The sequence below is a fragment of the Coturnix japonica genome, chromosome 2 (assembly GCF_001577835.2).
Source record: "Coturnix japonica isolate 7356 chromosome 2, Coturnix japonica 2.1, whole genome shotgun sequence".
Classification (NCBI taxonomy): Eukaryota; Metazoa; Chordata; class Aves; order Galliformes; family Phasianidae; genus Coturnix; species Coturnix japonica.
Window position 1 is genome coordinate 27,403,403 of NC_029517.1, and position 10,299 is coordinate 27,413,701.

Genomic DNA, 10,299 nt, shown 5'->3' on the forward strand with positions numbered 1-10,299 from the left:
CACTACAAAACTCTCAGATCTCTTCCATAGTGTTGCTGCCAAAATAATATGGCAACTGCTGTAGACAGTCCTGTCACTCTGACAATGGCCAGAACTGTCTCAGTCCTAAAGTAAGTGACCAGCAAAGCAACATGTAATAAGAGATCAACAGCCGCTTATTGAACCATCCTGAACTACTTGGTACCAATCTCTATTTCTGGTGCTCTTCTACAGGGAAGGCTGTACCACTCTTAATGCAGTTTTACAACCAAGATATACAGCACAACATGGAGACATATAAATACTCAGTCTAGAACATGTGCTCTCATAAATATGGATAATCCGCTTGTTAAATGTTCACCTAAATAGGGCAAAAAGACTACAAGAACAATTCTATCCCCATCATGCTTCAAAAATAACATCCTGCAGGACATAGATGTGTGATTTTGTTTTGTTTTGTTTTGTTTTGTTTTCTATACACATTATTTTATTATTATATTATTATTATTAACACAATACATATGGAGTTATTCTCTGTAGGAAAAAATTCTTAAACTGCTTGGAAGCCCTGTATTCAGGCATCAGAATCCAGAAGAGTAGTCTAGATGTAGCCACCATTTTGATGGTACAGCTTGGAGGCTAGAGTATAAAAGCAGCAGGATCCTGATGCCTTTTGTCTCCTAAGTTTCTGTCTTGTTCTTTGAAAAGAAACCCATTGAATCACTCTTATGAGCAGAGAATAAGCAGTATACCTACATTACACACACTTGAGAAGGTGAGATTCACCAATGCAGTCACAGAATCACCCAGGTTGGAAGGGACCTCAAGGATCATGAAGCTCCAACCCCCCTGCCTGGCAGGGCCACCAGACTTCCATGTTTACTAGATCAGGTTGCCCAGGGCCCCATCCAACCTGGCCTTGGACACCTCCAGGGATGGGGCATCCACAACATCCCTGGGCAGCCTGTTCCAGGACCTCACCACTCTCCCCCTAACATCCAACCTAAATCTTCCCTCTTTCAACTTAAAACCTTTCCCCCTTGTCCTACTATTATCAGCCCTTTCAAAGAGTTTACTCCCCTCCTGATTATAGGTACCCTTCAGGTACTGAAAGGCTGCAATGAGTGTCCAGAGTTCAGTCTCATTTGTAGAAATCTTGCATACTTAATTGATGTGAGAGGAATCAGGCTGGCATCAGTCTGTCACCCCCAGTTAATGTTCTATACATACCCAGGGTGGAGAGAAAAGTCTCCTTTCATTAAGATCTCAATGTTTTTCACTTTAAAATTTCAGCTTTTTTCATATTTTCTCTCACTTTCCCCAGTTCACAGAAGCAAGGCAAGTGACTACATCTGTACCTGTATTATGGTTAAAGTTGGATTGTCCCATTTTCATTTCTTGTGTTTTAAATGGTACCTGACATCTCCTATCATTAAAAAATCAAGGCACAGCATAAAAGTTCCTAAGCTACTATATTTATGTGGGAGGATGGAGAAAGCACAGATTTTCAAGTACCCACATGGGTGTAGGAAGGTGTTTCTGCAATGACAGTATCCTTATTATGTCAGATTGTTATAAACGTTGAAGTGTCCTAAGGTGCAAAGGTTTTACTGCTCAGAGTATATTTTACCAGGACTATAAAAACCAGTGGTGATAAGAGAGGAATTGCATAATGACAGATATAATTAATATATTTAATACTTCCAGCCAGAGAGTACCAGGGTAAAACTAGTGACAAAAATAAGATTTCCATAAACAGCTTGTTTTATGTAACATTTCCACTTCAGTCACAATAAGCTGTCAGAAAGATGGGGGAAAGAGACCTTGTGAAAAGTGTGTCCTAGATGGAGATCACTTCATGTGACAGTTGTTACAACAGGGATATAAAACTGGAGTCCAGTGACAGGAGAGGAAGAGCTCTGGATGCCTGCTTTCTAATCTTCAGACTGCAGGGAGGTGAAGAGCTGAGCGAGACCTCAGTCAGAGTTAATAAGACTGGCCAGGAGGAGCTGTGTGAGTTATCTCTGCTCTGCACCTTTCAAACAAAGGCAGGAAGGAAATGTAATATTCTAATCATTATCTTTTTAAAATGAAAAGATTCAGTGTTTGTTCATGTAGTCATTTTAGTTTATTTGTACTATGGTGTTGCACTGTCATTATGTGCTGATCTGGGCAATTAACCGTACACATGGGACTATTCATGCATACATTTTAGCACATGCTTACAGCTTTATGACATTAAGGAGTTCTTTTCCAGGGTTATTTAACAGCTTACTGTCTCAGCTGGCTCATTTCAAAACATTTCCTGTACTTCTGTTTCCCATAACAAAATGGTTATGATGAAACAATAAAATAAAATAAATCATTCAGTATGCAGAGAAGTTTTCGTTAAAACTGCTGACAGTTAGACACTGAAATCTCATCTTCAAAGTTAAATTAACTATAGTCAGGAGGACTTTGGATTTTTTTTTCTTTTTTTTTCATTTCAACTGTTGGATTCAAGAACAAAAGTCATCAATCTTATTCTTCTTGACTTCTTTGAAGGAAAACTTTTTTTCAATTTTTTATCACTGGAAGTTTTAAAAATAGTTGATGACAAAAAAAAAAAATAAAAAAATCTAGTCACACAGTGGAATGAAGAATAATTGGATGACAGAGTGTTGTAATGAAGAACCAGAACTCAGAGCATGAAGTTTCAGCTTTTGCGGCTTTGATGGCTGAAAGGTGGAAGGTTATAGGCTCTCCATTGCAGACAATCGTTTTTTGAGCATGTGATAGAGCTGATTTGCATAGCTGAATATACCCTGTAGAAATGGTTAGGTAACTTGCTCTGTTATTTCATGTGTCTCTAAAACAAAGATCTTTACTGTGAATAAGAACAGGGCCCATGTCACTGAATCAGATTTCAGACCATTAATCTAATCCAGCTTCAGTAAATTGACAATAAAATCATAACTCTATAGACATCTCATGACTGCTTAGTGGGTATGGTTCCAAGAGGGTAGGTACTCACCCCCTAAATATTAGAGGCTTATACTTGGGTGCTATATAGGAAGACTGGATAAACAGACAGAAATGAGAGTGGCTTTAGAAGCTGCATTACACTTTTAGCTTTTGGATGCTCTTTTCTAGCCTGTTCTAAGAAATATCGGTAGAGCTATCTTGGAATAAATGACATTGACTAAATGACTGCTACCAATATATCGTTTACAAGATGTAAAAATTCAGCCTCAGGGGCAACTTGTAAATTCTCTTCTTTGACAAACACTTTCTGCCTTCTCCTGACTTTGAAGATTCCATCTATTTACACTGATTTGTCACCTGGATCCCTTCAATTAAGCTTTAAAGAAGCAAAAGTATTGGAAAGCTGTACTCTAATAGTTTTCAAGTGTTTGGGGTGATATAGTGCCTTGGATTCTACAAAGAGATAGCCATTGATTTTATTCTAAAACTGGTTCTATAAATTGAATCCTATCTATAGAAATGTGTACAAAACAGCCTTTAGAACATTCCTTTTTGTTTTTGTGAGAAGTCAGCTCTTTATTTTTTACCTTAACTTGTTCATACTTAAGACAAGCACAGCTGATGTTCAAAAACAGGAAGCAAAATTCCATCAGAATCTTATACTGGGAAAGATAAGAAGGGACTGTCATTGATTTTGTCTGTTTAAAATTTAATATTGAGATAAACTTTCTGCTGAATGGGTAGCTTTACCACTGCAAAGCTAGGATCTTTGGTACTTAATGGCTTCTAAGATTGTTAGGTCACAATTGCTTTTTTTGGATCACAGATACACACACACACACAAAATCCGATGACATATCCTAAAACTACATGTCACATCTATTCAGTCAAAAGAAATTAGAGGAACTGTGAGTCATTTCTGTTAAATGAAAAAATAATCACCTGTTTTCAGGTCTGGGTGGGATAGTGAAACTTGGATGGGCTCTCTAGTTCGTTTCTAGTTCAAGTTAAAAGCAGGCATGAATTATTTTTCCCTCAATTTAGTCTTACCTGTTGTCTGCAACTAAGAGAATGTCTGTTTCCTGAAGTCACCTTTTGCTAGTTTGATTAGGAGGGAGAAGGGTCCTCCTTCAGCAGAAGAGATCAAAAATCTGTGCATGAATTTTGAGACTCCTGCAGTTCCTTGAAGGAGTAATCAAGTGCATGGGATATTATTTACACCCATGTTAAGTGTCAGTATATGAATCACAGGATCTTTAAAGTGATATACCAAACAGCATGCTTAAAGTCTGCAGCTGAACTGAGAAGGTCTCTTTCATACAACATCAATATCTTGTTAAATAGATGCCACATTAATATGGTTTCTGTGGAAACAGCAAGAAATTATGATAATCAGGACAGGCTACATTTTTCCCAAGAACCGTGTTTTCCTGGCTCCACAGCAGATAATACTCTGCCAGTAAAGCCCCCTGGATGCATCGACAAGCAGCAAAACCGTGTTCTCCCCAAATCTCTGATTGTTAATATAATATACAGGACAGAAGTGTCTGATTGAAGAAGTACTGTGTCACTAACACAGATCTATTGTAAAACAAATCCTATCAATTTCTTGGTGCAGCAGCACCAGGCTTTCATAAAGAACTGGGCAACATAAAGTAGGTTAAATGATACTTGGTAATGACATTAGGCTGAGCTTTGCAGACCCTTCTTTTCTGTTTCCCTTAAGAAGATGTGACCAACTTTGGAATCTGGGGCAGAATGGAAGCCTAGTTGCGCTGGGAACTGTTTTGAACTATGCAATCCAGCACTGTGTATATAAAATTGGTAAGTATTTGTGAGGTAATTATTAATACATTTACAAAGGTCAAATAAACTTTTTAATAGGGGTGCGGGGGAGTCCAGCTGTACCCACTTTCCAGTGGCGGTCTCTTGGCACAGTTTCCTTTGAGAAAGAACACTCTACATAGTAGGAGGAATTCATTTAACCATCTGGTAGGGGATTTTCTGCAGTTACTATCCATCTAGGATAGTACCTTACTGAATAACATCTGGATGTATGGAAAAATAGTAATGCTATATGATTTCCATGGGATTCAAAGTTAAAGAAGAATGAAAAATAAATATTCTCCCAGCCATTTCGAGCTATCTGCTTTTGGGGGACAGAAGTAAAGAGGACTGAGGACTGACAAGGCTGGAGGCAAGCAACTTGAGCTGAACTGTTATTTTATGCTAATAACCAGAGAGGAAGAACATTCTAATGGAATGTCTTGTGTATGTTACCCCGAGGAAGGAGTGAAAACAGAGTCAATACTCATCATCTTAATAATGTTGGCAAGCACTGCATTTCTCCACCCACTTTTGTCCTTATTTTGGGGATAACAAATGCAATTTTGTGACGATGACAACAATTCTTCTTGAAAAAGGGTGAGAAGAAGGCCAGAGAGGGATGACAAAGATGTGAAGCATCTCCAGTATTCATAGGGGTGGAGCGTAGGAAGAGTTGGTGTTTATTTTTGATGGCTGGAGCTGTGGGAGAGAAAATGGGACAGGTCAGTAGAGCATGAATGGAAAGTGAGAGTTTCTGGACAGTAATGCAGGTTCTTCTTGTCTCTTGCTTATCTTTGCAAGCATGCACAGACTTTCTACAATGCCAAGCCCTTACACATTAATGTTTTTAATATGTGAAGAAAAGAAAAGGTGATACTGCTATTTCCACAGGAAGGGAAAAGAAGAAATAATATGGAATTAGAATGGAATGGAGAACTTAGAAACGCTTTGATGAGGACTATCCATTTTGATGTCAAAGGTTCACAAGTTAAAAAGAGTTGGGACAAATACTGCCTTTCACAGTATTATCTGTGTATCAGCAGGAACAGAGATTCACATTGATGTATTCAGTCCCTATTTCATCTGGCATATGTCCAAATAAGTAATCCACTCCTCTCAGCAGCAAGTTGATGACTTATACTAGTATATGTTCTGTTCATGAGAAACCAAGGCAGAAACAGGGTTTCATAGTGAAGGAGTGAGTCCTATTTGAATTCTCCATATTTTCTCTGTCTAACATGTATATTGCCATTACCATATTTAAGTTTTCTTAGAAGTATAGGGTGCTTTGAAAAAGTCAGGATGGGAGAAGAGGATATTCATATAATGTCTGATCAACATTAGAAAGAGATCTCCTATCTAGGACCTGCCATTGACATGCAGTGCCTTCTTATACTTTACCCAGAAGTCATTAAACATGTTGATACAGTCTTGAAGTTATTGTACCCTATGTAATACAGTATTGTACTGAATATAAGCTTAGAGAAGTTATCAGGTACAGCTCCTAGCCAGGCCACAGGAATCTCACTGACATCTTCTGAACACATCTTGTATTCATCTTGTTGTCTCTGATAGAATGAACAGTTTTTAAATGACATTTATGATGATTCTGATTGCTAAAAGTCTCCACAGATTTGTTCTGTTGATTGGGATCAACACTAAGTGCACTGATCCAGAATGAAAATGGAACACAAGCCTTTATCCCAAATAATTAATTCCATGTAATGCCCAGGAAAAATCCTGACTTAGTAACCTTTTTTTTTTTTTTTTTTAAATACATTAACCTTGGGTGTTCAAAACAAAGCAGAAGTGAGATACCATCATTACTGTCTTGCTTTATAAACAGAATGTATAAACAGTCTCTGCAGGATAGTAAATTAAAGTGCTCTTTGAATTACATGACTTATATAACCCGTCTGACATTCTGCCATTTTTCAGTCACCGGCCTTCACTTTGTGGGGTAAGTTTCATGTCCCACAGAAGCCCATTAAAACAAGATTTAATTAAACTCTCCCGATCTGAATACAGTGAAGATATTTTCTTACAGTAATAAAGCATTCTCAAATCTAAAATGTCAAGAGTGTTGAACAAGAAGCTCAGTAAAGTATACAACTCCCATCATTTTTAGAATCTTGCAGTGCAGTCAAGCACCTTTATTAAGGTCAGAAAGTGTCTGACTAATATCAGCCCTAATTCAGTACAATGCTCAAGTGTGTGTTCAGAATTCACCTTATGAATAACAGTTTTCTGAATGAGGATGTACCTAACACATGTACAACTAAATGTTCACTCAGGGGCTTTGCAGAATTAGTTTAAACAGTCTCCATCATCTAGATTCACAAAGCTCATATTTGCTGAAATGGGAGCACGTCCTGTATGAAGGCTAGAGCAAACTTGCACATGTTAAGTGTCCTAGTAGACTGAGCTGTAGGGGTTTATGCTGCTGCAGTAATTAGGAATAGTGCCAACCCAGAAAGTTGCACATCAGAATCTCAGGCCCAGTAGCTGTTCCCATTTTTTGGCATCTGTTGTAGTGTAGAAATAATCAGAGTCCAGGCTCCAGTTTTTCACCTGCTCATACCCTTTGAATGAGTCATGAAGGAGATAACAGCTGGGAAGAACCTTGTTAAAAGCCCTAACCTGAAGCCTGTTACGATGGTTTCGCAGATGAATATAGAGAGCGGTTATTTCCCCTATGTCAACTCTCTTAATTAGATCAGAATATATCTTCCGCTAAGTAACTTTTTTTTTTTTTTCCTGGACTGCTAGTTGGTTCTTCATGCATTTGTCTGCCATGGCTTTCAGTCAGATCAATTCACCTATATTAGAGAAACCAGGTTTTACAATCAGAATCTCCCCTCACTTGGATACTGCTGTTCTTTGTGTCAGGAGAGCTCTAACACAGGTAAGAGCTAAATCACTGTACTTAGTGGGAAAAGATTAATTTAGGTCTGCGTCTGAATTTGAATGATCTCTACAGTTATATTGCATTCTTAGTCAGCTTTCTGACTCTTTCTAATTAAACGTTAAAAATAACCACACATCAACAAAGGAAGAGCAATATTCCTTAGCTAAATTCAATAATTACTTTAGTAGCATTTTAACCTGTGCGAGCGAGAAAAGAATGCAGCTCAGCAAGAAGTGCTGAGCAATATCTTAATTGCAGTTGTTTTGGAATAAAATACTGAGGGCACAGGAAGCATTACAAATAATGATCTTAAAATTACATCCATCTGGCAGCAATCAATCTAGTTGAGAAAAACGAAAAGACTCATCTTTTCAAATAGCAGAACAATGACTAGTAGCTAATAGTAAAGACTGGTTTTATAATGCAGCAATATTGTAAAATGGTCATATTAATAGTATTCACTTCTGCTTAATGTTTTATGTCTTGAAAAGGCAATCATAGATCTGCATTTTGGTTTCCGATTCAAAGCTCATTACTCAAAACATGTTCCTGATGGGTTTTTTGACACTGTATTATTTCAGTGTGATAATTACAATAAACTATTTTAAAAATTGCATGTTAATGTGTGAGTATTTTTGAGCTATATATATATATATTTAATGTAATCATAAAATTACTTTGGTTGGAAGAGACTTTAAAGACCATCCAGTTACAACCTATCTGCCAGGAGTGGTGGCATATTCCACTAGATCAGGTTGCCCCATCAAATGTGGCCTTGAACACTTCCACGAAGGGACAACAACAGCTTCCCTGAGCAATTTGTTCCAGCACCTCACCTCTGTCTGAGTAAAGAATTTCTTCCCAATTTCTAATCTAAATCTATCCTCTTTTAAAGTCCTATCACTATTAAAAAGTCTCTCTCCATCTTTCCTATAGATCCTTTTTATGTCCTGGAAGGCCACTATAAAGTCTCTCTGGAGCCTTCTTTTCCCTAGGCTAAAACTCAGCTCCCTTAGCCTGTCTTCATTGGAGTGGTTCTCTAGCCCTTGGATCATTCTAGTGACACCCCTTAGGACTTGCTCTAACAGCTTCACTCTCTTGTGCTGGGGCTGATAAAGCTGGGAGCCTCAGAGCTTTTTGTGCAGAGAGAAAACCAAAATGTCTTAAAAGACTACTCCAAGTAAATTAGGAACTTGCCTAGAATATACCATGTCTTTAATGGGCTTCTGTGAGCACTGCAGCCCCTGATGGAACAGAGCATGTTCCCTTCATAGAAATGACATTGTCTTTTAAAACTGTGACTGGGCTGCTCAGAGAATGCTCTTATCAGGTTGGTTGGTTGGGGAGCAAGAGCACTGCCTTGGACAAAATGCTCTCAGCCTTCTGTAGGAGAAAAAATTTCCATAAGCTTTTTACATTTCTTATTTCACTGGGCCTAAAAGGACAGTTTCTTAGAAAAGTGTGATTTTCCTCAGCATTGTTCAGAATGGTCTTGGTTTAAACAATACCCACAGAAGTCAATGATTGTTCTTTGCATCTTTCTACTATGGAAACTATTTCTATATCATGTCTGCCATTTCAGCTTTTTTCCCTTTCAGCACATTAATTGCAAGCCTTTTGTAATAACCACAGATGAATTAGACGTGGTTTCTAGTAGAATTGAAATGTAGATCTGTCTGAAATTTTAGTTCTTAATCTAAACTGAATAAACTAAATATACCCAAATCATATTTTCCTACTGAAAATGAATTCTAAATGTACACAATATTAAAAATATTATTGAAACATATTTCTAAAACAAAATTAAAATATAATTCAAATCATGTCATAGATACCTAATAAAAAAAAAAGTTGATATTTTAGAAATTTATACCTTAAAAAAAAAAAAAGTGTTATTTTTTGTGTGTCTGTGTGTGAAGAGAAAAAAAAAAAAAAAAGAAAGAAAAAGAAAAAGAAAGAGGCCACCTAAAAATATTTAACCAAAAATACTTTTTCTTCCTTGCCATGGTACCTCTCCCTTGATTAGCATTCTAGAAATAACTGCATAGATTTCTGATTATTCTTCCATGGTATTTGAGAATTGTAAAGAACAGACAATACATAGCTGAAATAAGTGTATTTTAATTGGTTTCTATCTAATGTCTTCAAATCTAATTCAATATAGATCAAACAAATATATTACTGTCACGTACAGAATTAAGTAGACTTAAAATTAAGTACCGGGTATATTAATCTGTTTTAAATCTGATGAGGCTGAACAAATGAATATTGCCCAAGAATTTAACCCATGGGAATAGATATGAATAAAAGCTTTCCATACCCTTATTTTTAACTATAGAATAATTATGTTTTTTAACTTTACCTACGACATCACATGTACCTCTTTATTCCTCAACAGATTCTCTGAGGTGTAGTATCTCAGGGAAGAACATCACCCCCATAAGATGATCGTCATGCATTCTTCATTCATGATTCCTCTCATGGTATTGTATTATAAAGAGTGTTAAGGAATTCACAGACTACAGAAGAAAACGTTATTTGCAGGAGGATTTGTTTTGTATTATATCAGCTTTACCATTGCTGTAAATTATTTAATATTTCTCTTTCTGGCTACTGATTTA